Source organism: Coregonus clupeaformis, chromosome 8, assembly GCF_020615455.1.
Source record: "Coregonus clupeaformis isolate EN_2021a chromosome 8, ASM2061545v1, whole genome shotgun sequence".
NCBI lineage: Eukaryota > Metazoa > Chordata > Actinopteri > Salmoniformes > Salmonidae > Coregonus > Coregonus clupeaformis.
Window position 1 is genome coordinate 59,993,927 of NC_059199.1, and position 24,346 is coordinate 60,018,272.

Here is a 24,346-nt window from a genome sequence, read left to right on the forward strand (position 1 = left end):
ACCGAGGAGACAGCTTGCGTGATTTGGTACGAAGAGTACGTTCTTAGACGACAGCCAAACCTCTTGACCAGGATGAAACACAGGTGCGGGAGTCCTGCTCCTATCCGCTGTCATCTTGTTCCTGTCGGTGGTCCGAAGCAACGCTTCCCGAGCGTCGCGCCACACTCTCTGGCAGCGGCGGAGGTTCTCCTGAACCGAAGGAACAGCCAATTCCTTCTCCTGAGCAGGAAACAGAGGGGGTTGATAACCCATGGTAACTTCGAAGGGTGAAAGACCAGTGGCAGAGGTGGTGAGGGAGTTGTGGGCGTACTCTATCCAAGGCAGATGTTTGGCCCAGGATGATGGATGTTGAGCAGCCACACAACGAATGGTTGCTTCGAGGTCTTGATTGGCTCTTTCTGTTTGACCGTTGGTCTGGGGATGAAACCCTGAGGATAGACTAACGGAAGCACCCAAAGCAGAACAGAAAACCTTCCAAACACGGGAAGTAAACTGTGGGCCTCTATCAGATACGATGTCCACAGGTATTCCATGGGGGACGGAATACATGTTGGACTAGGAGGTCCGCTGTCTCACTGGCAGACGGTAATTTTGGTAATGCTATATAGTGAACAGATTTAGAGAATCTGTCCACAATGGTAAGTATAGTATCATTACCTTCAGACTTGGGTAGGCCGGTAACAAAATCCATGGCTATGTGGGACCAGGGACGGCTGGGAACTGGGAGGGGTAGCAGCAGCCCCGAAGGGGACTGATGGGAGGCTTTGCCCCGAGCACAGGTTGAACAGGCTGCCACAAAAGCCCGAACGTCAGTTTCCATTGAAGGCCACCAAAAATGTCTCCTAAGCAGCGTCAACGTGCGTCTCATCCCAGGGTGACCAGCAAACGGGAGGTGTGAATCCACTGCAACACCTGAGACCGGACCGTCTCGGGAACAAAGAGTAGGTTGGGAGGTCCATCACCCGGTCCCGGGTCCGTGGCAAGTGCAGTCTTCACAAGAGACTCGATCTCCCACTGTACTGCCGCCACGACGCATGAGGAAGGTAGGACTGCCTCAGGCTCGCTGGTCTCCGAAGGGTCAGCAAACTGGCGGGACAAAGCATCTGGTTTAACATTTCTTGACCCTGGTCTGTATGTAAGAATAAAGTTAAACCTACTAAAAAACAGGGCCCATCTGGCTTGGCGTGAGTTGAGTCTCTTAGTGGCTTGGATGTAAGCCAAGTTTTTGTGGTCTGTCCAGACCACAAACGACAGTTCAGCTCCATCCAGCCAGTGCCGCCATTCTTCCAATGCTAGCTTGACCGCCAGCAGTTCTCGGTTTCCAACGTCGTAATTCCGTTCTGTGGGTGACAATTTCTTGGAGAAAAAAGCACAGGGGTGAAGCTTTTGGTCAGTGGGGGAGCGCTGGGAGAGGACTGCTCCCACACCTGAGTCCGACGCGTCCACCTCCACAACAAACTGTAGAGAGGTATTGGGGTGTATCAACACAGGGGAGGTGGAAAACAGTTCCTTCAAAACCCCTACCGCCTGCTCCGCCTCAGGGGACCACAGAAAAGGGACTTTAGGGGATGTGAGTCTAGTAAGGGGTGCCACCACTTTACTAAAACCCTTAATGAACCTACGGTAGAAGTTAGCAAAGCCCAAAAATCGTTGAAGTTGCTTACGGGTGGTGGGTATGGGCCATTCCGTCACTGCCCGGATCTTCTCGGGGTCCGCCTTCACCTGCCCGCTCTCAATGATGAAACCAAGGAACGATGTAGACTGTTTGTGGAACTCACACTTCTCTGCTTTGACGTACAGCTTGTTCTCCAAGAGCCGTTGAAGGACTTGACGGACGTGTGACTCATGCTCCTCGGGTGACTTGGAAAAAACAAGAATATCATCCAGGTATACAAAGACAAAACGGTTCAAAAAATCCCTAAGAACATCGTTCACCATGGCTTGGAAAACAGCAGGGGCGTTTGAGAGCCCAAAGGGCATGACCAAATACTCAAAATGTCCCAGTGGAGTGTTGAAAGCGGTTTTCCACTCATCTCCCTTTCGGATCCGGACAAGGTGATAAGCGTTCCTGAGGTCGAGCTTGGAGAAAACTGTGGCGCCATGCAGAGGTTCAAAAGCAGAGTTGATGAGTGGAAGGGGATACTTGTTTTAACAGTTATGTTGTTTAAACCCCTGAAATCGATACAGGGGCGTAACGACTTGTCCTTCTTTTCCACGAAAAAGAAACCTGCACCCAAAGGAGACGACAAGGGACGGATTATGCCCGAGACCAGAGAATCACCAATGTACTGCTCCATTGCCTCTCTTTCCGGTCGGGACAGATTGTATAAGCGACTAGAGGGCAAGGGAGCACCAGGAAGCAGTTCAATAGGGCAATCATAAGGCCTATGTGGTGGTAGAGACAGAGCCTTGTCCTTACTGAAAACCTCCGCTAAGTCATGGTATTCTTTGGGGACAGATGACAGATCAAGAGGAGCTGAGGGATGAGTTGGGTTACACTTAGTGGGGGGAACCGCTGACCTAAGGCACTCTGAATGGCAGTTAGTGCTCCAACTGAGAATGGTGTGACGTGTCCAATCAATTTGTGGGTTGTGAAGAGCCAACCAGGGGAAGCCAAGGATAAGGGAGGTAGCTGAGCCAGACATAACTCTTAGCTGAATGCTTTCACAATGATTGCCAGAAATCACTAGGGAAACGGGGGTGGTTTGATGAGTTATCTCCGCGAGGAGGCGCCCATCAAGGGCTGTGACCCGAATGGGGGTAGGTAGTGGCTCCATGGGGATACGAGCTTGTGTAACGAACTGGTGGCTAATAAAGTTGTCTTCTGCACCTGAGTCTATGAGAGCTGAGAGTGGCAGGGAATGACTCTGGAAACGTAAGGTTACAGGTACTTGTAATCGGGGAATGATGGGTTCAGGATCTAACTCTGGGCTCGCAAGTAGACCCACCGTTACGAGCGAGCCTTGTCTTTTGGCCGCTTAGGGCATGTAGCCAGAATGTGTGTGGCGTCTCCACAGTACAGGCACTCACCCGCCTGGAGGCGCCGTTGCCGCTCTGCTGGAGGTAGTCGAGCTCGACCCTCTTGCATAGGTTCCTCCTCTGTGCTCGGGATGGAATCAGGAACAAGAAGCTGCCGGCTCCGGGGAGGCGAGACTCGAGTGGTTGAAGGCTGGGGAACTCGTCCTCCTAGATGCGGCCGACCGCCTCTCTCCCGACGCCTCTCCCGCAACCGGTTGTCTAGCTTAATGGACAGGGAAACGAGAGAATGTAAATCATGTGGCTCGTCACGAGCAGCCAGTTCATCCTTAATAGCTTCATTCAAACCGTTTAGAAATGCTCCTTGAAGTGCCACATTGTTCCACTTGGAGTCTGCTGCCAAAGTCCAGAACTCAATAGAGTACTCAGCCACACTGTTAGAACCCTGCCTCAAATTAAAAAGTATCTTGGAGGAATTACCCACATGGTCAGGATGGTCAAAAACAGTCTTCAATTTAGCAGAAAAATCAGCGAAAGTCAATCCAGTCAAAGTTTGATTTGAGCATACAGACTCAGCCCAAACCAGAGCTCTCCCTCTTAACAGCCCCAGAACATAATGTACCTTAGAAGAATCAGTAGAAAACGACAGTGGTCTCTGCCGAAAAAATCAAGTCACACTGAAGCAAAAATCCCGGCACTTGTCCAATTCTCCATTGAACGGTTCAGGCGACGTGACAGGGGGTTCCCGATGGAACGAAGCCTGTATAATGTCAGAGGAAACAACTTGGGGTGCATCAAACTGAGGGACAGAGAGAGATGGAGAGCTGATAACAGACAATTTAGAGACTTGTGTAGTTAACTGAGTCACCTGGTTCAGCAGTTGATGATTATCTTCCAAAAGAGTCCGAATCAATTGGTCATGCTGTCCTAGCAACGTTCCTTGAGCCTGGATAGCTTGTTGGAAGCTGTCTTCGTTTGCCCCGTGCTGTTTCTCTGTTGGGTCCATGGCCAGATCATTCTGTTAGGCTATGGTTCAACCCAGCACTCAGAGAAACAAACACGACAAAGGGAGTGGAAGAAACAAAAATACTTTAATAAAAGTTCAAATTGTCTTAGTCCAAAAACAACTGAAGTAAAGGAACAGAGTGGGCTAGTCGGCTCCGGAGGAAGGAGAGGCTGAGGCAGGCAGGCAGGCAGGCAGGCAGACCGGCAGGCAGGAAGGCAGGCAGGTTGGGAGGTATGTCTGAACTGAAGACAAAACAAACGACAGGTTAAGGAGAGTGGAGAGCCAGGCTGAAGACAAAGACAAAATAACTTTACTGGTGAGCCAAGTTACCGCTCTGGTAAGAACAACGATCTGGCGCCGGTGGAGAGCCATGCCCCGGAATTAGTAGTGCAGGTTGATGAGAGAATAGGATGCAGCTGCGTAGGCAGGAATCACTGGAAACAACCCGCAGCTGCACAGGAGAGGCAGATCCTGAGCACGCCCCCTGATCCACTCCAGACACACCCACATAAAGGGGACAAACACACATACAGATACAACAGACAGAGGGGACAAAACAAGGAGGAAGGGAAACAGAAAAGGGAGAGACAAGCTGCCCACATAACAGACAGGGTGTTGTCCAGGGTCACGCCAAGGCTCTTCGCACTCTGGGAGGAGGACACAACGGAGTTGTCAACCGTGATGGCGAGATCATGGAACGGGCAGTCCTTCCCCAGGAGGAAGAGCAGCTCCGTCTTGCCAGGGTTCAGCTTGAGATGGGGATCCGTCATCCATACTGATATGTCTGCCAGACATGCAGAGATGCGATTCGCCACCTGGTTATCAGAAGGGAGAAAGGAGAAGATTAGTTGTGTATCGTCAGCGTAGCAATGATAGGAGAGGCCATGTGAGGATATGACAGAGCCAAGTGACTTGGTGTATAGGGAGAAAAGGAGAGGGCCTAGAACTGAGCCCTGGGGGACACCAGTGGTGAGAGCACGTGGTGCGGAGACAGCTTCTCGCCACGCCACTTGGTAGGAGCGACCGGTCAGGTAGGACGCAATCCAGGAGTGAGCCGCGCCGGAGATGCCCAGCTCGGAGAGGGTGGAGAGGAGGATCTGATGGTTCACAGTATCAAAGGCAGCAGACAGGTCTAGAAGGACAAGAGCAGAGGAGAGAGAGTTAGCTTTAGCAGTGCGGAGAGCCTCCGTGACACAGAGAAGAGCAGTCTCAGTTGAATGACCAGTCCTGAAACCTGACTGGTTTGGATCAAGAAGGTCATTCTGAGAGAGATAGCAAGAGAGTTGGCTAAAGACGGCACTCTCAATAGTTTTGGAAAGAAAAGAAAGAAGGGATACTGGTCTGTAGTTGTTGACATCAGTGGGATCGAGTGTTGGTTTTTTGAGAAGGGGTGCAACTCTCGCTCTCTTGAAGACGGAAGGGACATAGCCAGCGGTCAGGGATGAGTTGATCAGCGAGGTGAGGTAGGGGAGAAGGTCACCGGAGATGGTCTGGAGAAGAGAGGAGGGGATGGGGTCAAGCGGGCAGGTTGTTGGGCGGCCTGCAGTCACTAGTCGCAAGATTTTATCTGGAGAGAGAGGGGAGAAAGAAGTCAAACAGGATTCAGCAGTGAGGAGAATGTGGCAAAGAGCTTCCTAGGGTTAGAGGCAGATGCTTGGAATTTAGAGTGGTAGAAAGTGGCCTTAGCAGCAGAAACAGATGAAGAAAATGTAGAGAGGAGGGAGTGAAAAGATGCCAGGTCGGCAGGGAGTTTAGTTTTCTTCCATTTCCGCTCAGCTGCCCGGAGCTCTGTTCTGTGAGCTCGCAATGAGTCATCAAGCCACAGAGCTGGAGGGGAGGACCGAGCCGGCCGGGAGGATAGGGGACACAGGGAGTCAAATGATGCAGAAAGGGAGGAGAGGAGGGTTGAGGAGGCAGAATCAGGAGATTGGAGGGAGAAGGATTGAGCAGAGGGAAGAGATGATAGGATGGAAGAGGAGAGAGTAGTGGGAGAGAGAGAGCGAAGGTTCGCGGCGGCGCGTTACCATCTGTGTAGGGGCAGAGTGAGTAGTGTTGGAGGAGAGCGAGAGAGAAAAGGATACAAAGTAGTGGTCGGAGACATGGAGGGGAGTTGCAGTGAGATTAGTAGAAGAGCAACATCTAGTAAAGATGAAGTCAAGCGTATTGCCTGCCTTGTGAGTAGGGGGGACGGTGAGAGGGTGAGGTCAAAAGAGGAGAGGAGTGGAAAGAAGGAGGCAGAGAGAAATGAGTCAAATGTAGACGTAGGGAGGTTGAAATCCCCCAAAACTGTGAAGGGTGAGCCATCCTCAGGAAAGGAACTTATCAAGGCGTCAAGCTCATTGATGAACTCTCCAAGGGAACCTGGAGGGCGATAGATGACAAGGATATTAAGCTTAAATGGGCTAGTGACTGTGACAGCGTGGAATTCAAATGAGGAGATAGACAGATGGGTTAGGGGAAAAATTGAGAATGACCACTTGGGAGAGATGAGGATTCCTGTGCCACCACCCCTCTGACCAGATGCTCTCGGGGTATGCGAGAACACATGGTCAGACGAGGAGAGAGCAGTAGGAGTAGCAGTGTTTTCAGTGGTAATCCATCTTTCCGTCAGCGCCAGGAAGTCGAGGGACTGGAGGGTAGCATAGGCTGGGATGAAGTCAGCCTTGTTGGCAGCAGAACGGCAGTTCCAGAGGCTGCCTGAGACCTGGAACTCCAGGTGTGTGGTGCGTGCAGGGACCACCAGGTTAGAGAGGCAGCAGCCACGCGGTGTGAGGCGTTTGTGTAGCCTGTGCGGAGAGGAGAGAACAGGGATAGGCAGAGGCATAGTTGACAGGCTGTAGCAGATGGCTACAATAATGCAGAGGAGATCGGAATGAAATGAACTAAACATCTGGGAAAGGAGAGAGCAGGGCCTCCCTCACCAAAAAAATATAACTCTCCCAACTTCCACCTCAGAAACTATAATTGTTTCACTGAACCACCCGAATAAAACTCTCCCAACTTCCACTTTAGAAATTAGAATTGTTGTAAACTACAGCGGTTCAATGTTTCAAGGAATGGACTCAACTTACTTTATTCAGCTAGCTAACTATGACGCCATAGCTAACTAGCATGCTAGCATCCAATAACACACAGTTTAGCACCAATACTTGGTTACAACAAACTACCAATAGTGTGTTAACACACTAAACAGATAATTCGTGTCCGTGTCTAGTTCTTTCATAACGCAGCAATAATTAAACGTTGGCTAGCTAGCGCAAATATATTTTATTTAGCTACTACAGTACAGCTAGCTGGTAGTGTTGGCTAGCTAGCAATGGCTGCTGTGTTGACTTTGTTTGAAAAACGGCGTCGCTGCGAACGAATGTAGCTGGCTAAAAGGATATTGTATTTAGTAGCTACCGTTGCTAATAGCTACTCGCCAGCTAGTTCAGGAGGTGAGTTAGCTAGCTAGCTTCGTGCTACACCCAGCACCGCCGAATACAAAAGTAACCTACAATAACTACATACAACAACTACCCACAACAGCCCACGATGCCTACCTATAATACCTAATAATATACAGCCCACGATGCCTACCTATAATACCTAACTACAATCTAAATACATAGTTTAAGCCTTACTCGACAAAGCCCAAGCTATGTATAAAGCCAAACTTAGCTGTCTGGGTGGCAGACTGCAATCAGTAGCTGTAATTAAGTACAGCAGCTACCAACCACCTAACGTTAATGCCTCGGATAATGAGGTTAGAAACACAGCTGAATGGTAGGCAGCTAGCTGGCTCAATCACAGGTACTCTTAAGCGTGAAATAACATTGGAAACAACTAACCACAGTTGCTAAAAGTTACCAGTAGCTACATAGACAGAATGCAGAAGACTAGCTACTACATCATTTATCATAGACACAATACAGAAGACTAGATACTACATCATTTATCATAGACAGAATGCAGAAGACTAGATACTACATCATTTATCATAGACAGAATGCAGAAGACTAGCTACTACATCATTTATCATAGACACAATACAGAAGACTAGATACTACATCATTTATCATAGACAGAATGCAGAAGACTAGCTACTACATCATTTATCATAGACACAATACAGAAGACTAGATACTACATCATTTATCATAGACACAATACAGAAGACTAGATACTACATCATTTATCATAGACACAATACAGAAGACTAGATACTACATCATTTATCATAGACACAATACAGAAGGGTAGATACTACATCATTTATCATAGACACAATACAGAAGGGTAGATACTACATCATTTATCATAGACACAATACAGAAGGGTAGATACTACATCATTTATCATAGACACAATACAGAAGGGTAGATACTTCATCTCATGGAATAGTGGATGAACAACATACATGTGTTTCAGGTGTCAGAGGAGGGAAGAGAGCTGGACCTGAGTTGGACATGGACATTTATTTAATACATACTGTGTATTGGAAAGCAAACACTCAATTCAAGATACTAACCAATGTGTTTATTTGTTTATTATCAATGACTTTCATAAACATATTGCCAGTGTTTATGCATACACGTTAAAGAAGGAGAAATGGGTTGAGCTAACAAAATACACAAAATAAAGGAATAAGGTTTGAATTATGGTGGATTAATTATATCTCAGCTATTAAGATTATATCTCAGCTATTAAGATTATATCTCAGCTATTGAGATTATATCTCAGTTATTGAGATTATATCTCAGCTATTGAATTACCATTTCTGTTTTTCCTGCCTATTCTTTGTGAATTCTATTTTAAGACTGTTTGTGCTCTGAGATAAAAAAAAAAAACAATAGTACACAAGCATAAAGCAAAAAAATATATTTTATGATAGTGAGAGCGTACGTTAGCCCTTTGTAATGCTAAATGTCAGGCTGAAGTGCATCTCCAATTGACCCTGTCAACTCCACTCTCTTTTTCTCTTTCTCTTTCTCTTTCTCTTTCTCTTTCTATCGCTCTCTCTCTCTCTCTCTCTCTCTCTCTCTCTCTCTCTCTCTCTCTCTCTCTCTCTCTCTCTCTCTCTCTCTCTCTCTCTCTCTCTCTCTCTCTCTCTCTCTCTCTCTCTCTCTCTCTCTCTCTCTCTCTCTCTCTCTCTCTCTCTCTCTCTCTCTCTCTCTCTCTCCCTCTCTCTCTCCCTCTCTCTTCCTCCCTCTCTCACTCTCTCTCTCTTCCTCCCTCTCTCACTCTGTGTCCCATTTGAGGCCTGGTGAGCATTCGATATATGTCTATGGAGAGAAAGAGTGAGCGAGTGAAGTTAAAGGTGAATTCATTTAACTTCTGACAGATGGCATGTTTTTGTCCACAGAAGAGTGACGTGACTTTAAGGCATACATGCCTGTCTGTCCGTCAGTATGTCTGATCCATCTGTCTATCTGTCCACAGGAGCAAGCATAGGATGGCACACTCCAGTCTCTCTGTGCATCTGTAATCTGTGAGAGCAGTAATGGAAAAGAAGGGACAAGAAATTGAGGGAAAAAGTGAAAGAGGGAGAGAGAGGGAGAGAGAGTGAGAGAGAAGGTGTAAACTTGGCAGTAGAAAACCTAAACAGTATATTTGACCTCTCAGCTTCCCTATGAAATCTAAAAATCTCTAACAGAAAACCGAAGAAAAGTAACAACAATGACAAATGGTTTGATGAAGAATGCAAAAACCTAAGAAAGGCATTGAGAAACCTATCCAACCAAAAACATAGAGACGCAGAAAACCTGAGCCTACGCCTTCACCATGGTGAATCACTAAAACAATACAGAAATACACTACGGAAAAAGAAGAAACAGCACGTCAGAAATCCACTCAATGTAATTGAAGAATCCATTGACTCTAACCACTTCTGGGAAAATTGGAAAACACTAAACTTTCAACAACACGAAGAGCTATCTATCCAAAACTGAGATGTATGGGTAAACCACTTCTCCAATCTTTTTGGCGCTATAACAAGGAACAAACAGCAAAAGAATTGGCTTTTTACCAAATTACCGTACGACAGACCACGTATTCACCCTGCACACCCTACTTGACAAACAAACAATACAAAACAAAGCAAAGTCTTCTCATGCTTTGTTGATTTCAAAAAGGCTTTTGACTCAATTTGGCATGAGGGTCTGCTATACAAATTGATGGAAAGTGGGGTTGGGGGAAAAACATACGACATTATAAAATCCATGTACACAAACAACAAGTGTGCGGTTAAAATTGGCAAAAAACACACACATTTCTTTCCACAGGGCCATGGGGTGAGACAGGGATGCAGTTCAAGCCCCACCCTCTTCACCATTTATATCAAAGAATTGGCGAGGGCACTAGAACATTCTGCAGCTCCTGGCCTCACCCTACTTAAATCTGATGTAAAATGTCTAATATTTGCTGATGATCTGGTGCTTCTGTCACCAACCAAGGAGGGCCTACAGCAGCACCTAGAAGGGCCTTCTATGCCATCAAAAGGAACATAAAATTCGACATGCCAATTAGGATCTGGCTAAAAATACTTGATTAAGTTATAGAACACATTGCCCTTCATGGTTGTGAGGTCTGGGGTCCGCTCACCAACCAGGAATTCACAAAATGGGACAAACACCAAATTCAGACTGCATGCAGAATTTTGCAAAAATATCCTCAGTGTACAACGTAAAACACCAAATAATGCATGCAGTGCAGAATTAGGCCGATACCTACTAATTATCAACATCCAGAAAAGAGCCGTTAAATTCTACAACCACCTAAAATGAAGTGATTCCCAAACCTTCCATAACAAAGCCATCACCTACAGAGAGATTAACCTGGAGAAAGAGTCCCCTAAGCAAGCTGGTCCTGGGGCTCTGTTCACGAACACAAACGGACCTCGCAGAGTCCCAGGACAGCAACACAATTAGACCCAACCAAATCATGAGAAAACAAAAAGAGAATTACTTGACACATTGGAAAGAATTAACAAAAAAACAGAGCAAACTAGAATGCTATTTGGCCCTAAACAGAGAGGACACAGTGGTAGATTACCTGACCACTGTGAGTGACCCAAACTTAAGGAAAGCTTTGAATATGTACAGACTCAGTGAGCATAGCCTTGCTATTGAGAAAGGCCACCGTAGGCAGACCTGGGTCTCAAGAGAAGACACGCAATGTTCACACTGCCAACAAAATGACGTGGAAACTGAGCTGCACTTCCTGACCTCCTACCAAATGTATGACCATATTAAAGACACATACTTCCCTCAGATTACACAGACCCACAATGAATTTGAAAAAAATCTAATTTGGATAAATTCCCATATATATTGGGTGAAATACCACAGTGTGCCATCACAGCAGCAAGATGTGTGACCTGTTGCCACAAGAAAAGGGCAACCAGTGAATAACAAACACCATTGTAAATACAACCTATTTTATGTTTATTTATTTTCCCTTTTGTACTTTAACTATTTGCACATAATATGAAACTTGAAATGTCTTTATTCTTTTGGAACTTTTGTGAGTGTAATGTTTACTGTTGTTTATTTCACTTTTGTTTATGATCTATTTCACTTGCTTTGGCAATGTTAAAGCCCTTAAATTGAATTGAATTGAAATTGAGAGAGAGAGAGAGAGAGAGAGAGAGAGAGAGTAATATATAGAGATGAGAGAGAGAGAGAGAGAGAGAGAGAGAGAGAGAGAGAGAGAGAGAGAGATAGTGTGATAGATAGAGGAGAAAGGTAATGTGATAGATAGAGGGGGAGAGAGAGATAGTGTGATTGATAGAGGAGAAAGGTAATGTGATAGATAGAGGGGGAGAGAGAGATAGTGTGATTGATAGAGGAGAAAGGTAGTGTGATAGATAGAGGGGTAGAGAGAGATAGTGTGATTGATAGAGGAGAAAGGTAGTGTGATAGATAGATGGGTAGAGAGAGATAGTGTGATTGATAGAGGAGAAAGGTAGTGTGATAGATAGAGGGGGAGAGAGAGATAGTGTGATTGATAGAGGAGAAAGGTAGTGTGATAGATAGAGGGGGGAGAGAGAGATAGTGTGATTGATAGAGGAGAAAGGTAGTGTGATAGATAGAGGGGGAGAGAGAGATAGTGTGATAGATAGAGGAGGAAGGTAGTGTGATAGATAGAGGGGGAGAGAGAGATAGTGTGATTGATAGAGGAGAAAGGTAGTGTGATAGATAGAGGGGGAGAGAGAGATAGTGTGATTGATAGAGGAGAAAGGTAGTGTGATAGATAGAGGGGGAGAGAGAGATAGTGTGATTGATAGAGGAGAAAGGTAGTGTGATAGATAGAGGGGTAGAGAGAGATAGTGTGATTGATAGAGGGGGAAGGTAGTGTGATAGATAGAGGGGGAAGGTAGTGTGATAGATAGAGGGGGAAGGTAGTGTGATAGATAGAGGGGGAAGGTAGTGTGATAGATAGAGGGGGAAGGTAGTGTGATAGATAGAGGGGGAAGGTAGTGTGATAGATAGAGGGGGAAGGTAGTGTGATAGATAGAGGGGGAAGGTAGTGTGATAGATAGAGGGGGGAAGGTAGTGTGATAGATAGAGGGGGAAGGTAGTGTGATAGATAGAGGGGGAAGGTAGTGTGATAGATAGAGGGGGAAGGTAGTGTGATAGATAGAGGGGGAAGGCAGTGTGATAGATAGAGGGGGAAGGTAGTGTGATAGATAGAGGGGGAAGGTAGTGTGATAGATAGAGGGGGAAGGTAGTGTGATAGATAGAGGGGGAAGGCAGTGTGATAGATAGAGGGGGAAGGCAGTGTGATAGATAGAGGGGGAAGGTAGTGTGATAGATAGAGGAGAGAGAGAGATAATAGAATACAATGAGACAATACAGGTCATATGTATTCAGTCTATATTTAACCACACTGTAAAAAAAGATATTGAGATTCAATCAAAATTACTAGTTTTATCTAGCCAAGTCAACTAAATCTAGCCAAACCAAAAATATTTAACTCACTCAAAATGTGAAAACGTATTAAATCAAGTTGAGTTAGCAAAAAACAATGTTTACTTAATGTAGAAATTCACAACCATGAAGTCAAAACAACTGAAGCAACATAACAGTTGTGTTGAGTTAAAATGTCAAGTTTAGATAACTAAAACATATCACATTTTCTTAACTTATGAAATCAAGTTGAATCAGGCGAAGAACTATGTATTTACTCCACTTAGAAAATTCACAACCATGTGTTGACTAAAAATGTTAAGTTCAGATGACTTCAACTTTTTTGGGGGAAAGGTGGAGCTCATTAGAATAATACCCAGCATGCTTTGCAACCGTTAATTTTTTCAACATTTACATTTTTTTGTCATTTAGCAGACACTTTTATCCATAGCAACTTCAGTTAGTGCATTCAATGAAGGTATATAAACAACCACATGTAAAAAGCAACAAGGAAAAAGTTCCTGTAACCGTTACTGAGAATGTCTTTGTAGTTAGTTGGCTGACATTGCTGAGTGCATTGCCAGTTTTGTAAACTGTCGATAAAGCTCGCACATGGGCAACAGACAGATGGTTTCCTACCGTAACTTCTATTATATCATTGTCAGGGTTGTTTTGTCAATGTACATATTTGCTACTTAACTTGACTGTAAATTATATTAATTGAAAATGTTAAGTCATTTCAAAATGGAGGCTAGTAATTGCTACTAAAACCTACATTGATTCAAATGTAAATGGTAGGTTATATTGACAAACTGTAAAGTTGACATTACTTTTTTTTATTAGTCAAAGTAAATTGGGTGTAAGTTAGGATAACTGTACATTTAAAGTTGAAATAACTAAAGTTGAAATTGATTCAAATAGGAAGAGTAGGTTATACTGACAAATGGTGAAGTTGACTTAACTATCTTTTATTAGTCAAAGTACATTTGGTGTAAGTTAGGATCTATAAAGTTGATTGAGCTTGACAAAGGGCACTTTGACTGGAAATAATAAGCTGAAACAACAAATAATTGTTTACAGTGCAGGATATACAGTGCATTCGGAAAGTATTCAGACCCATTGACTTTTTCCACATTTTGTTACATTACAGCCTTATTCTGAAATTGATTAAATTGTATTTTTTCCTCATCAATCTACACACAATACCCATCATGCATCATACCCATCATGCAGAGCCCCACCTTTTTTTTGACCTGTTTAGCTAAAAAAACATTTGTTATTCTTTTTTTCCTGTGGCTGTTTTGCATGTTACTTTGGCATTAATACGTGTCACAAATCAGTTTGCAAACAATGTAAAAAATAAATAATAATTTAGCTGCATACAAGCATGGTCTCTTTTTTGCCTTTCTTGAGTAAGGCAGCTCCAAAATGCAGGTGTTTCAGCCTAGCTCAGTGCTTTCTGTGGTGGTGGGCAGCCAGCTGAAAATACGGACCATAGGGGTTGGTAATGTTCTCTAGTTGTGTTGTGATTGGCTCAGTGTTCTGTCACTCACGGGGACACTACGTCACCGCAAAATCTATGGGTAGAGATCGAAAATTCAAGCCATTTGGGTGCTGCCATAAACTTACATTAGAAGTGCCCATCCAAGAAGTCTCAAGGTCATTGGCCACAGAACAAATGACATCAAATCACATTATATCTACCATAGCTTTGATTGGACTGATCATGTCAACATCATGCTTTCAAAATCTTAGCCAGCAAGTTAGACAAGCAGTCATCATCATGCATCAAGTCGGCAATCTACTGGCAAATCCTTTTCAATCCTAAAACATATCGGTGCTCATCGGCCATTGGACATAAACATTACACAAGTTGGAAATCGCAAATTCAACAATGAGTGCTAAGGCGCCACTGCAGCCCCGTGATTGATTCCAGGCTGTATCACAGCCGGCGGTGACCGGGAGACCCATGAGGCACATGGGTGGTTTGGCCAGCCAGGATGTCCTTGTCTCATCGTGCTCTAGTGACTCCTTGTGGCGGGCCGGTCGTCAGTTCGACAGTGTTTCCTCTGACACATCGGTGCGGCTGGCTTCCGGGTTAAGCGAGCAGTGTGTCAAGAAGCAGTGCGGCTTGGCTCTCGACCGCTGAGTCCGTAGGGGAGTTGCAGCTATGAGACAAGATCGTAACTACCAGTTGGATATCATGAAAAAGGGGGTAACGCCATGGGCCAGAAAAGTTTGAATACAATGGCCATGCTGTCAATCCAGCATGACTTCTGCCGCGTTCAAAACAACTGGAAACTCTGAACTGGGAAATCTTAGACATCAGTGAGTTCAAGACAACTGGGAACTCGGATAAAACTAGCTCCGACTGGGAAAATACGGAAAATTATTTTGAATGGTCATCCAACTCGGAATTCCAAGTCGGAATTTCGGGCCTCTTTCTAGAGCCCACAAGCTGGACCGCCGCGCTCCCTTCCTGTTCAAGTGAGCACAGCACAACAAGGTGAGTCCACAAATGTATTGTATGCTGCTGCATAAATTATGTAATGTGCCAGGGAGATATGTATACTGTATCTAAGAAAGTAATACTAAGTGTATGTTGTGTAGTAAGCTGTTGGTAGCCCATGTGCCTCACCCTAATCATTTAGTCCCTTTCCTTCCTCATAACTTAGCCTACTGTTCTGACTTGATGAACATGTAGCCTATGGCCTGTTTTAGAGAAATGTAATCATCGAATACTGTAAGAGCTTTCATTGTCTGCTTCCTTTATTGATACTACGGTTCTTACTTGGTGTACAGGGAGAATAATGTAAGAGTGGCCCATGTTCTGAATTCTGTCGCTGTACATTTCAAAAGTGCTGAACAAATAGTTATATTGACTACGTCCATCTTAGCTCGCTCATTAATGTCTTAATTGAAATGACGGATGGACTCAAATCCGCTCGTCGTTCCCTTATGCCATAGTTTGTACATCTCAATTGTCAGTAGAAACCACATTTGTTTAAGCAAGTCAGCAATATGAGCTATGTTTTTTAAAAAGGCAGCAAATGGGGCTGAATGAACTGTTTCGCTGCCAGACAAGGCTCCGCTGATAGCCAGGTGTAGCGGTGGTAAGGATTCACTCCATGGTGCTGAAAAGAAAGCTCTGCTATTGGGCACCGGTTGTCACCGTTATAGTGCATTGTTTAGTGTTGTGTTGTGTATTGGCTTTGCTGGCATGCATCAAAACATTTTTTGTTTTGTTTTGCCCCACCAAGATGTACATGCTAAAATCGGCACTGACAATATCCCATAATGACAGAGCAAAAACCTTTTAGGATTAATTAAATAAATAATTAACGGAAATATAATGTTTACATAATTATTCAGACCCTTTACGCAGTAATTTGTTGAAGCACCTTTGGCAGCGATTATGGCCTTGAGTCTTCTTGGGTATGACGCTATAAGCTTGGCAAACCTATATTTGGGGAGTTTCTCCCATTCTTCTCTGTAGATCCTCTCAAGCTCTGTCAGGTTGGATGTGGAGTGTCGCTGCACAGCTTTTTTTAGGTCCTCCAGAGATGTTCGAGTGGGTTCAAGTCCGGGCTCTGGAAGGGCCACTCAAGGATATTCAGAGACTTGTCCCGAAGCCACTCCTGCATTGTCTTGGCTGTGTGTTTAGGGTCGTTGTCCTGTTGGAAGGTGAACCTTAGCCCCAGTCTGAGGTCCTGAGTGCTCTGGAGCAGGTTTTCATCAAGGATCTCTCTGTATTTTGCTCCATTCGATCCTGACTACTCTCCCAGTCCCTGCCGCTGAAAAACATCTCCACAGCATGATGCTGCCACCACCATGCTTCACCGTAGGGATGGTGCCAGACATGACCCTTGGCATTCAGGCCAGAGAGTTCAATCTTGGTTTCATCAGACCAAATAATTTTGTTTCTCATGGTCTGAGAGTCCTTTAGGTGCCTTTTGGCAAACTCCAAGCGGGCTGTCATGTGCCTTTTACTGAGGAGTGGCTCCGTCTGGCCACTCTACCATAAAGGCCTGATTGGTGGAGTGCTGCAGCGATGGTTGTCCTTCTGGAAGGTTCTCCCATCTCCACAGAGGAACTCTGGAGCTCTGTCAGAGTGACTCTCAGTCCCTGACCAGGGCCCCTCTCCCCTATTGCTCAGTTTGGCTGGGCGGCTAGCTCTGAGAAAAGTATTGGTGGTTCCAAACTTCTTCCATTTAAGAACGATGAAGGCCACTGTGTTCTTGGGGACCTTCAATGCTGCAGACATTTTTTGGTACCCTTCCCCAGATCTGTGCCTCGACACAATCCTGTCTCTGAGCTCTATGGACGATTCCTTCGACCTCATGGCTTGGTTTTGGCTCTGACATGCGTTGTCAACTGTGGGACCTTATATAGACAGGTGTGTGCCTTTCCAAATCATGTCCAATCAATTGAATTTATCACAGGTGGACAAGTTGTAGAAACATCTCAAGGATGATCAATGGAAACAGGATGCACCTGAGTCTCATAGCATAGGGGTAGAATACTTATGTAAATAAGGTATTTTTTATATTTTTTTTACATTTGCAAAAACGTCTAAAAACCTGTTTTCGCTTTGTCATTATGTGGTATTGTTTGTAGATTGATGAGTAAAAAAAGTATTTAATCCATTTTAGAATAAGGCTGTAACTGAACAAAATGTGGAAAAAGTCAAGGGGTCTGAGTACTTTCCGAATGCACTCTATATATGGTGTACTGTCAGGAACCGTGGCGATACCATGGTGATAACCAGTTTTATGGTTCTTGTTTCTTTAGCAACCGTACTGTCTGCTCGTTCTCAGGGGGAGATGCCTGAAGTTACACTAAGACACTGATCTAAGGTGAATTCTCCAATTTCCCCTCTCAAGATTAAGGTTATGTCTAAGGGAGAGTACGCTGATTCTAGATCTGTGCCTGAGGGAACAGCAACGTTTAGGAAGCGGTGAGCTCATCGGGCTGCAGCAGTGTTTATTTACTTAAGAGGAAAACCACAGGGCGGGGGAAGATCAGTGGGCTTAGAGCCATATTGTGCTTCAGATGTACTGTAGCCGACTTTACGGTACTGTTAGGATTGGTTATGTACAGTCGTGGTCAAACGTTTTGAGAATGACACAAGTATTGGTTTTCACAAAGTTTGCTGCTTCAGTGTTTTTAGATATTTTTGTCAGATGTTACTATGGTATACTGAAGTATAATTACAAGCATTCCATAAGTGTCAAAGGCTTTTATTGACAATTACATTAAGTTTATGCAAAGAGTCAATATTTGCAGTGTCGACACTTCTTTTTCAAGACCTCTACAATCCGCCCTGGCATGTTGTCAATTAACTTCTGGGCCACATCCTGGCTGATGGCAGCCCATTCTTGCATAATCAATGCTTGGAGTTTTTCAGAAGTTGTGGGTTTTTGTTTGTCCACCCGCCTCTTGAGGATTGACCACAAGTTCTTAATGGGATTAAGGTCTGGGGAGTTTCCTGGCCATGGACACAAAATGTCGATGTTTTGTTCCCCGAGCCACTTAGTTATCACTTTTGCCTTATGGCAAGGTGCTGCATCATGCTGGAAAAGGCATTGTTCGTCACCAAACTGTTCTTGGATGGTTGGGAGAAGTTGCTCTCTGAGGATGTGTTGGAACCATTCTTTATTCATGTCTGTGTTCTTAGGCAAAATTGTGAGTGAGCCCACTCCCTTGGCTGAGAAGCAACCCCACACATGATTGGTCTCAGGATGCTTTACTGTTGGCATGACACAGGATTGATGGTAGCGCTCACCTTGTCTTCTCCGGACAAGCTTTTTTCCGGATGCCCCAAACAATCGGAAAGGGATTAATCAGAGAAAATGACTTTATCCCTGTATCTTTTGCAGAATATCAGTCTGTCCCTGATGTTTTTAATGGAGAGAAGTGGCTTCCTCGCTGCCCTTCATGACACCAGGCCATCCTCCAAAAGTCTTCGCCTCACTGTGCGTGCAGATGCACTCACACCTGCCTGCTACCATTCCTGAGCAAGCTCTGCACTGGTGGTGCCCCGATCCCACAGCTGAATCAACTTTAGGAGATGGTCCTGGCGCTTGCTGGACTTTCTTGGGCACCCAGAAGCCTTCTTCACAACAATTGAACCTCTCTCCTTGAAGTTCTTGATGATCCGATAAATGGTTGATTTAGGTGCAATCTTACTAGCAGCAATATCCTTGCCTGTGAAGCCCTTTTTGTGCAAAGCAATGATGATGGCACATGTTTCCTTGCACGTAACCGTGGTTAACAGAGGAAGAACAATGATTTCAAGCACCACCCTCCTTTTAAAGCTTCCAGTCTGTTATTCTAACTCAATCAGCATGACAGAGTGATCTCCAGCCTTGTCCTCGTCAACACTCTCACCTGTGTTAACGAGAGAATCACTGACATGATGTCAGCTGGTCCTTTTGTAGCAGGGCTGAAATGCAGTGGAAAAGTTTTTTTTAGGATTAAGTTCATTTTCATGGCAAAGAGGGACTTTGCAATTAATTGCAATTAATCTGATCACTCTTCATAACATTCTGGAGTATATGCAAATTGCCATCATCAAAACTGAGGCAGCAGACTTTGTGAAAATTTATATTTGTGTCATTCTCAAAACTTTTGACCACGACTGTACTGTAGCCAACTTTACGGTACTGTTATGATTGGTTATGTACTGTGGCCTACTTTACTGTACTGTTATGATTGGTTATGTACTGTAGCCTACTTTACGGTACTGATATGATTGGTTATGTACTGTAGTCTACTTTACTGTACTGGTATGTAGATGTTTTGATCTGAACAGTGATATATTGGAGAAACATGTCAGGTCTCTGATTTCTGCAAGCCCTCCTGTTTCATAAGAAAATGATTTTACTTGATGAGATAGCAGGCCTACTGTAGATCCCCTAAGTAGATCCCTAGAGTGAAAAGACCATTGGTTCCTGCTCAATCAACAGATAATGCCCAAATCCCATGTGTGTGTGTGTGTGTGTGTGTGTGTGTGTGTGTGTGTGTGTGTTTGTTTGTATGTATGTGTGTGTGTGTGTGTGTGTGTGTGTGTGTTTGTGTGTGTGTGTGTGTGTGTGTGTGCGTGCGGTGGTGTAAAGGGTAAAGTACTTAAATTAAAATACTTTAAAGTACTACTTCAGTATTTTTTGGGGGTATCTGTACTTTTACTTTTACTTCACTACATTCCTGAAGAAAATAATGTTATTTTTACTCCCTACTGCCTCTTATCTGGCGGACTCATTAAACACAAATGCTTCATTTGTAAATTATGTCTGTGTGTTGTAGTGTGCCCCTGGCTATCCGTAAATAACAAATTAAAAAATCATTGTGCTGTCTGGTTTCCTTAATATAAGCAGTTCGAAAGTATTTATACTTTTACTTTTGATCCTTAGGTATATTTTTGCAATTACATTTACTTTTGATACTTAAGTATATTTAAAACCAAATACTTTTAGACTTTTACTCAAGTAGTATTTTACTGGGTGACTTTCACTTTTACTTGAGTCATTTTCTATCAAGATATCTTTACTTTTACTCAAGTTTGACAATTGTGTGTGTGTGTGCGTGCGCGTGTGTGTGTGCGCGTGTGTGCGTGTGTGGGTCTGTGTGCGGGTGCGTGCGTTTGTGTGTGCGTGTGTCCGTGCATGCGTCTCATAATAAGTGTGTGTTCTCTGTCTGGATACATGTGCACTTTAGTGTGTTCAAGCTGGCGTTACAGTGAGGGAAAAAAAGTATTTGAACCCATTTTACTCACGCTCTTATCCAGAGCGACTTCATACATTTTTCATACTGGCCCCCCGTGGGAATCAAACCCACAACCCTGGCGTTGCAAGTGCCATGCTCTACCAACTGAGCTACAGGAGGCCCTATAGGAGGCCCTGCTGATCCCCTGCTTATTTTGTATGTTTGCCCACTGACAAAGAAATGATCAGTCTATAATTTTTATGGTAGGTTTATTTGAACAGTGAGAGACAGAATAGCAACAACAAAAATCCAGAAAAATGCATGTCAAAAATGTTATGAAATGATTTGCATTTTAATGAGGGAAATAAGTATTTGACCCCCTCTCAATCAGAAAGATGTATGGCTTCCAGGTGTCCTTTATACAGGTAACGAGCTGAGATTAGGAGCACACTTTTAAAGGGAGTGCTCCTAATCTCAGCTTGTTACCTGTATAAAAGACACCTGTCCACAGAAGCAATCAATCAATCAGATTCCAAACTCTCCACCATGGCCAAGACCAAAGAGCTCTCCAAGGATGTCAGGGACAAGATTGTAGACCTACACAAGGCTGGAATGGGCTACAAGACCATCGCCAAGCAGCTTGGTGAGAAGGTGACAACAGTTGGTGCGATTATTCGCAAATGGAAGAAACACAAAAGAACTGTCAATCTCCCTCGGCCTGGGGCTCCATGCAAGATCTCACCTTGTGGAGATGCAATTATCATGAAAACGGTGAGGAATCAGCCCAGAACTACATGGGAGGATCTTGTCAATGATCTCAAGGCAGCTGGGACCATAGTCACCAAGAAAAGAATTGGTAACACACTACGCCGTGAAGAACTGAAATCCTGCAGCGCCCGCAAGGTCCCCCTGCTCAAGAAAACACATATACAGGCCTGTCTGAAGTTTGCCAATGAACATCTGAATGATTCAGAGGAGAACTGGGTGAAAGTGTTGTGGTCAGATGAGACCAAAATCGAGCTCTTTGGCATCAATTCAACTCGCCGTGTTTGGAGGAGGAGGAATGCTGCCTATGACCCCAAGAACACCATCCCCACCATCAAACATGGAGGTGGAAACATTATGCTTTGGGGGTGTTTTTCTGCTAAGTGGACAGGTAAACTTCACCGCATCAAAGGGATAATGGACGGGGCCATCTACGTCAAATCTTGGTTGAGAACGTCCTTCCCTCAGCCAGGGCATTGAAAGTGGGTTGTGGATGGGTATTCCAGCATGACAATTACCCAAAACACACGGCCAAGGCAACAAAGAAGTGGCTCAAGAAGAAGCACATTAAGGCCTGGAGTGGCCTAGCCAGTCTCCAGACCTTAATCCCATAGAAAATCTGTGGAGGGAGCTGAAGGTTCGAGTTGCCAAACGTCATGCTCGAAACCTTAATGACTTGGAGAAGATCTGCAAAGAGGAGTGGAACAAAATCCCTCCTGAGATGTGTGCAAACTTGGTGGCCAACTACAAGAAACGTCTGACCTCTGTGATTGCCAACAAGGGTTTTGCCACCAAGTACTAAGTCATGTTTTGCAGAGGGGTGAAATACTTATTTCCCTCATTAAAATGCAAATCAATTTATAACATTTTTAACATGCGTTTTCTGGATTTCTTTGTTGTTATTCTGTCTCTCACTGTTCAAATAAACCTACCATTAAAATGATAGACTGACCATGTCTTTGTCAGTGGGCAAACGTACAAAATCAGCAGGGGATCAAATACTTTTTTTCCCTCACTGTAGGTCATTAAGTTCCTAGAAAGTCACGCTAGGCCGATTTCAGAGCTATAACAAACCTGTTCATGTTGATTAACGTGCAGATAGCTCAGGCAGCTGCAGCATAAGGAGACTTAATGGACATTCATAATAGGAAACAGTCCTGGAAAGAGAACAACTCAAGACACATGAAGGAGGGTTGCTTAAAGGGATAGCAGCAGACCCCAAACTTTTGTGTGTGACGGTGTGTGTGTGAGAGAGAGAGAGAGAGAGAGAGAGAGAGAGAGAGAGAGAGAGAGAGAGAGAGAGAGAGAGAGAGAGGAGAGAGAGAGCGAGAGAGAGAGAGAGAGCGAGAGAGAGAGAGAGCGAGAGAGAGAGAGAGAGAGAGAGAGAGAGAGAGAGAGAGAGCGAGAGAGAGAGAGAGAGAGAGAGCGAGCGAGAGAGAGAGAGCGTTAGAGAGAGAGAGAGAGAGAGAGAGAGAGAGAGAGAGAGAGAGAGAGAGAGAGAGAGAGAGAGAGAGAGAGAGAGAGAGAGAGAGAGAGAGAGAGAGAGAGAGAGAGAGAGAGAGAGAGAGAGAGAGAGAGAGAGAGAGAGAGAGTGAGAGAAGTGAGAGGGTGGGGGAGGAGAAAGAGGCCTTGATTCTGCTTCCCTCAATAGTCTTCCACAGATAACATCATCACAACGTCACCCTCAGTCATCTCTCAGTGGTATCAGAGATATTATTCGTTCATCTCCTGTAGTACGCTGTAGCTCAGTTGGTAGAGCACGGCACTTGCAACGCCAGGGTTATAGGTTCGTGGGCCAGTATGAAAATGTATGCACTCATTACCTGTAAGTCGCTCTGTATAAGAGCGTCTGCTAAATGACTAAAATGTAAATCTCTCAGTAGTTCTTTGAGCGATATTGAGCCTGTGCATGTCTGTTTCAGAGTGGATATAAAAAGGATTATATCTGACCTCCTAGAGGGCTAGGGTTATAAATATATATAGGAGGGCTAGGGTTATAAATATATATAGGAGGGCTAGGGTTATAAATATATATAGGAGGGCTAGGGTTATAAATATATATAGGAGGGCTAGGGTTATAAATATATATAGGAGCGCTAGGGTTATAAATATATATAGGAGGGCTAGGGTTATAAATATATATAGGAGGGCTAGGGTTATAAATATATATAGGAGGGCTAGGGTTATAAATATATATAGGAGGGCTAGGGTTATAAATATATATAGGAGGGCTAGGGTTATAAATATATATAGGAGGGCTAGGGTTATAAATATATATAGGAGGGCTAGGGTTATAAATATATATAGGAGGGCTAGGGTTATAAATATATATAGGAGGGCTAGGGTTATAAATATATATAGGAGGGCTAGGGTTATTATATATATAGGAGGGCTAGGGTTATTATATATATAGGAGGGCTAGGGTTATAAATATATATAGGAGGGCTAGGGTTATTATATATATAGGAGCGCTAGGGTTATTATATATATAGGAGGGCTAGGGTTATTATATATATAGGAGGGCTAGGGTTGTTATATATATAGGAGCGCTAGGGTTATTATATATATAGGAGGGCTAGGGTTATTATATATATAGGAGGGCTAGGGTTATAAATATATATAGGAGGGCTAGGGTTATAAATATATATAGGAGCGCTAGGGTTATAAATATATATATGAGGGCTAGGGTTATAAATATATATAGGAGGGCTAGGGTTATAAATATATATAGGAGGGCTAGGGTTATAAATATATATAGGAGGGCTAGGGTTATAAATATATATAGGAGGGCTAGGGTTATAAATATATATAGGAGCGCTAGGGTTATTATATATATAGGAGGGCTAGGGTTATTATATATATAGGAGCGCTAGGGTTATTATATATATAGGAGGGCTAGGGTTATAAATATATATAGGAGGGCTAGGGTTATACATATATTGTCAGGGTTGAGTGTAGAGGGAACGTGGAATCACACGCAGGACACAGAGATTCAAAAAACAGATGT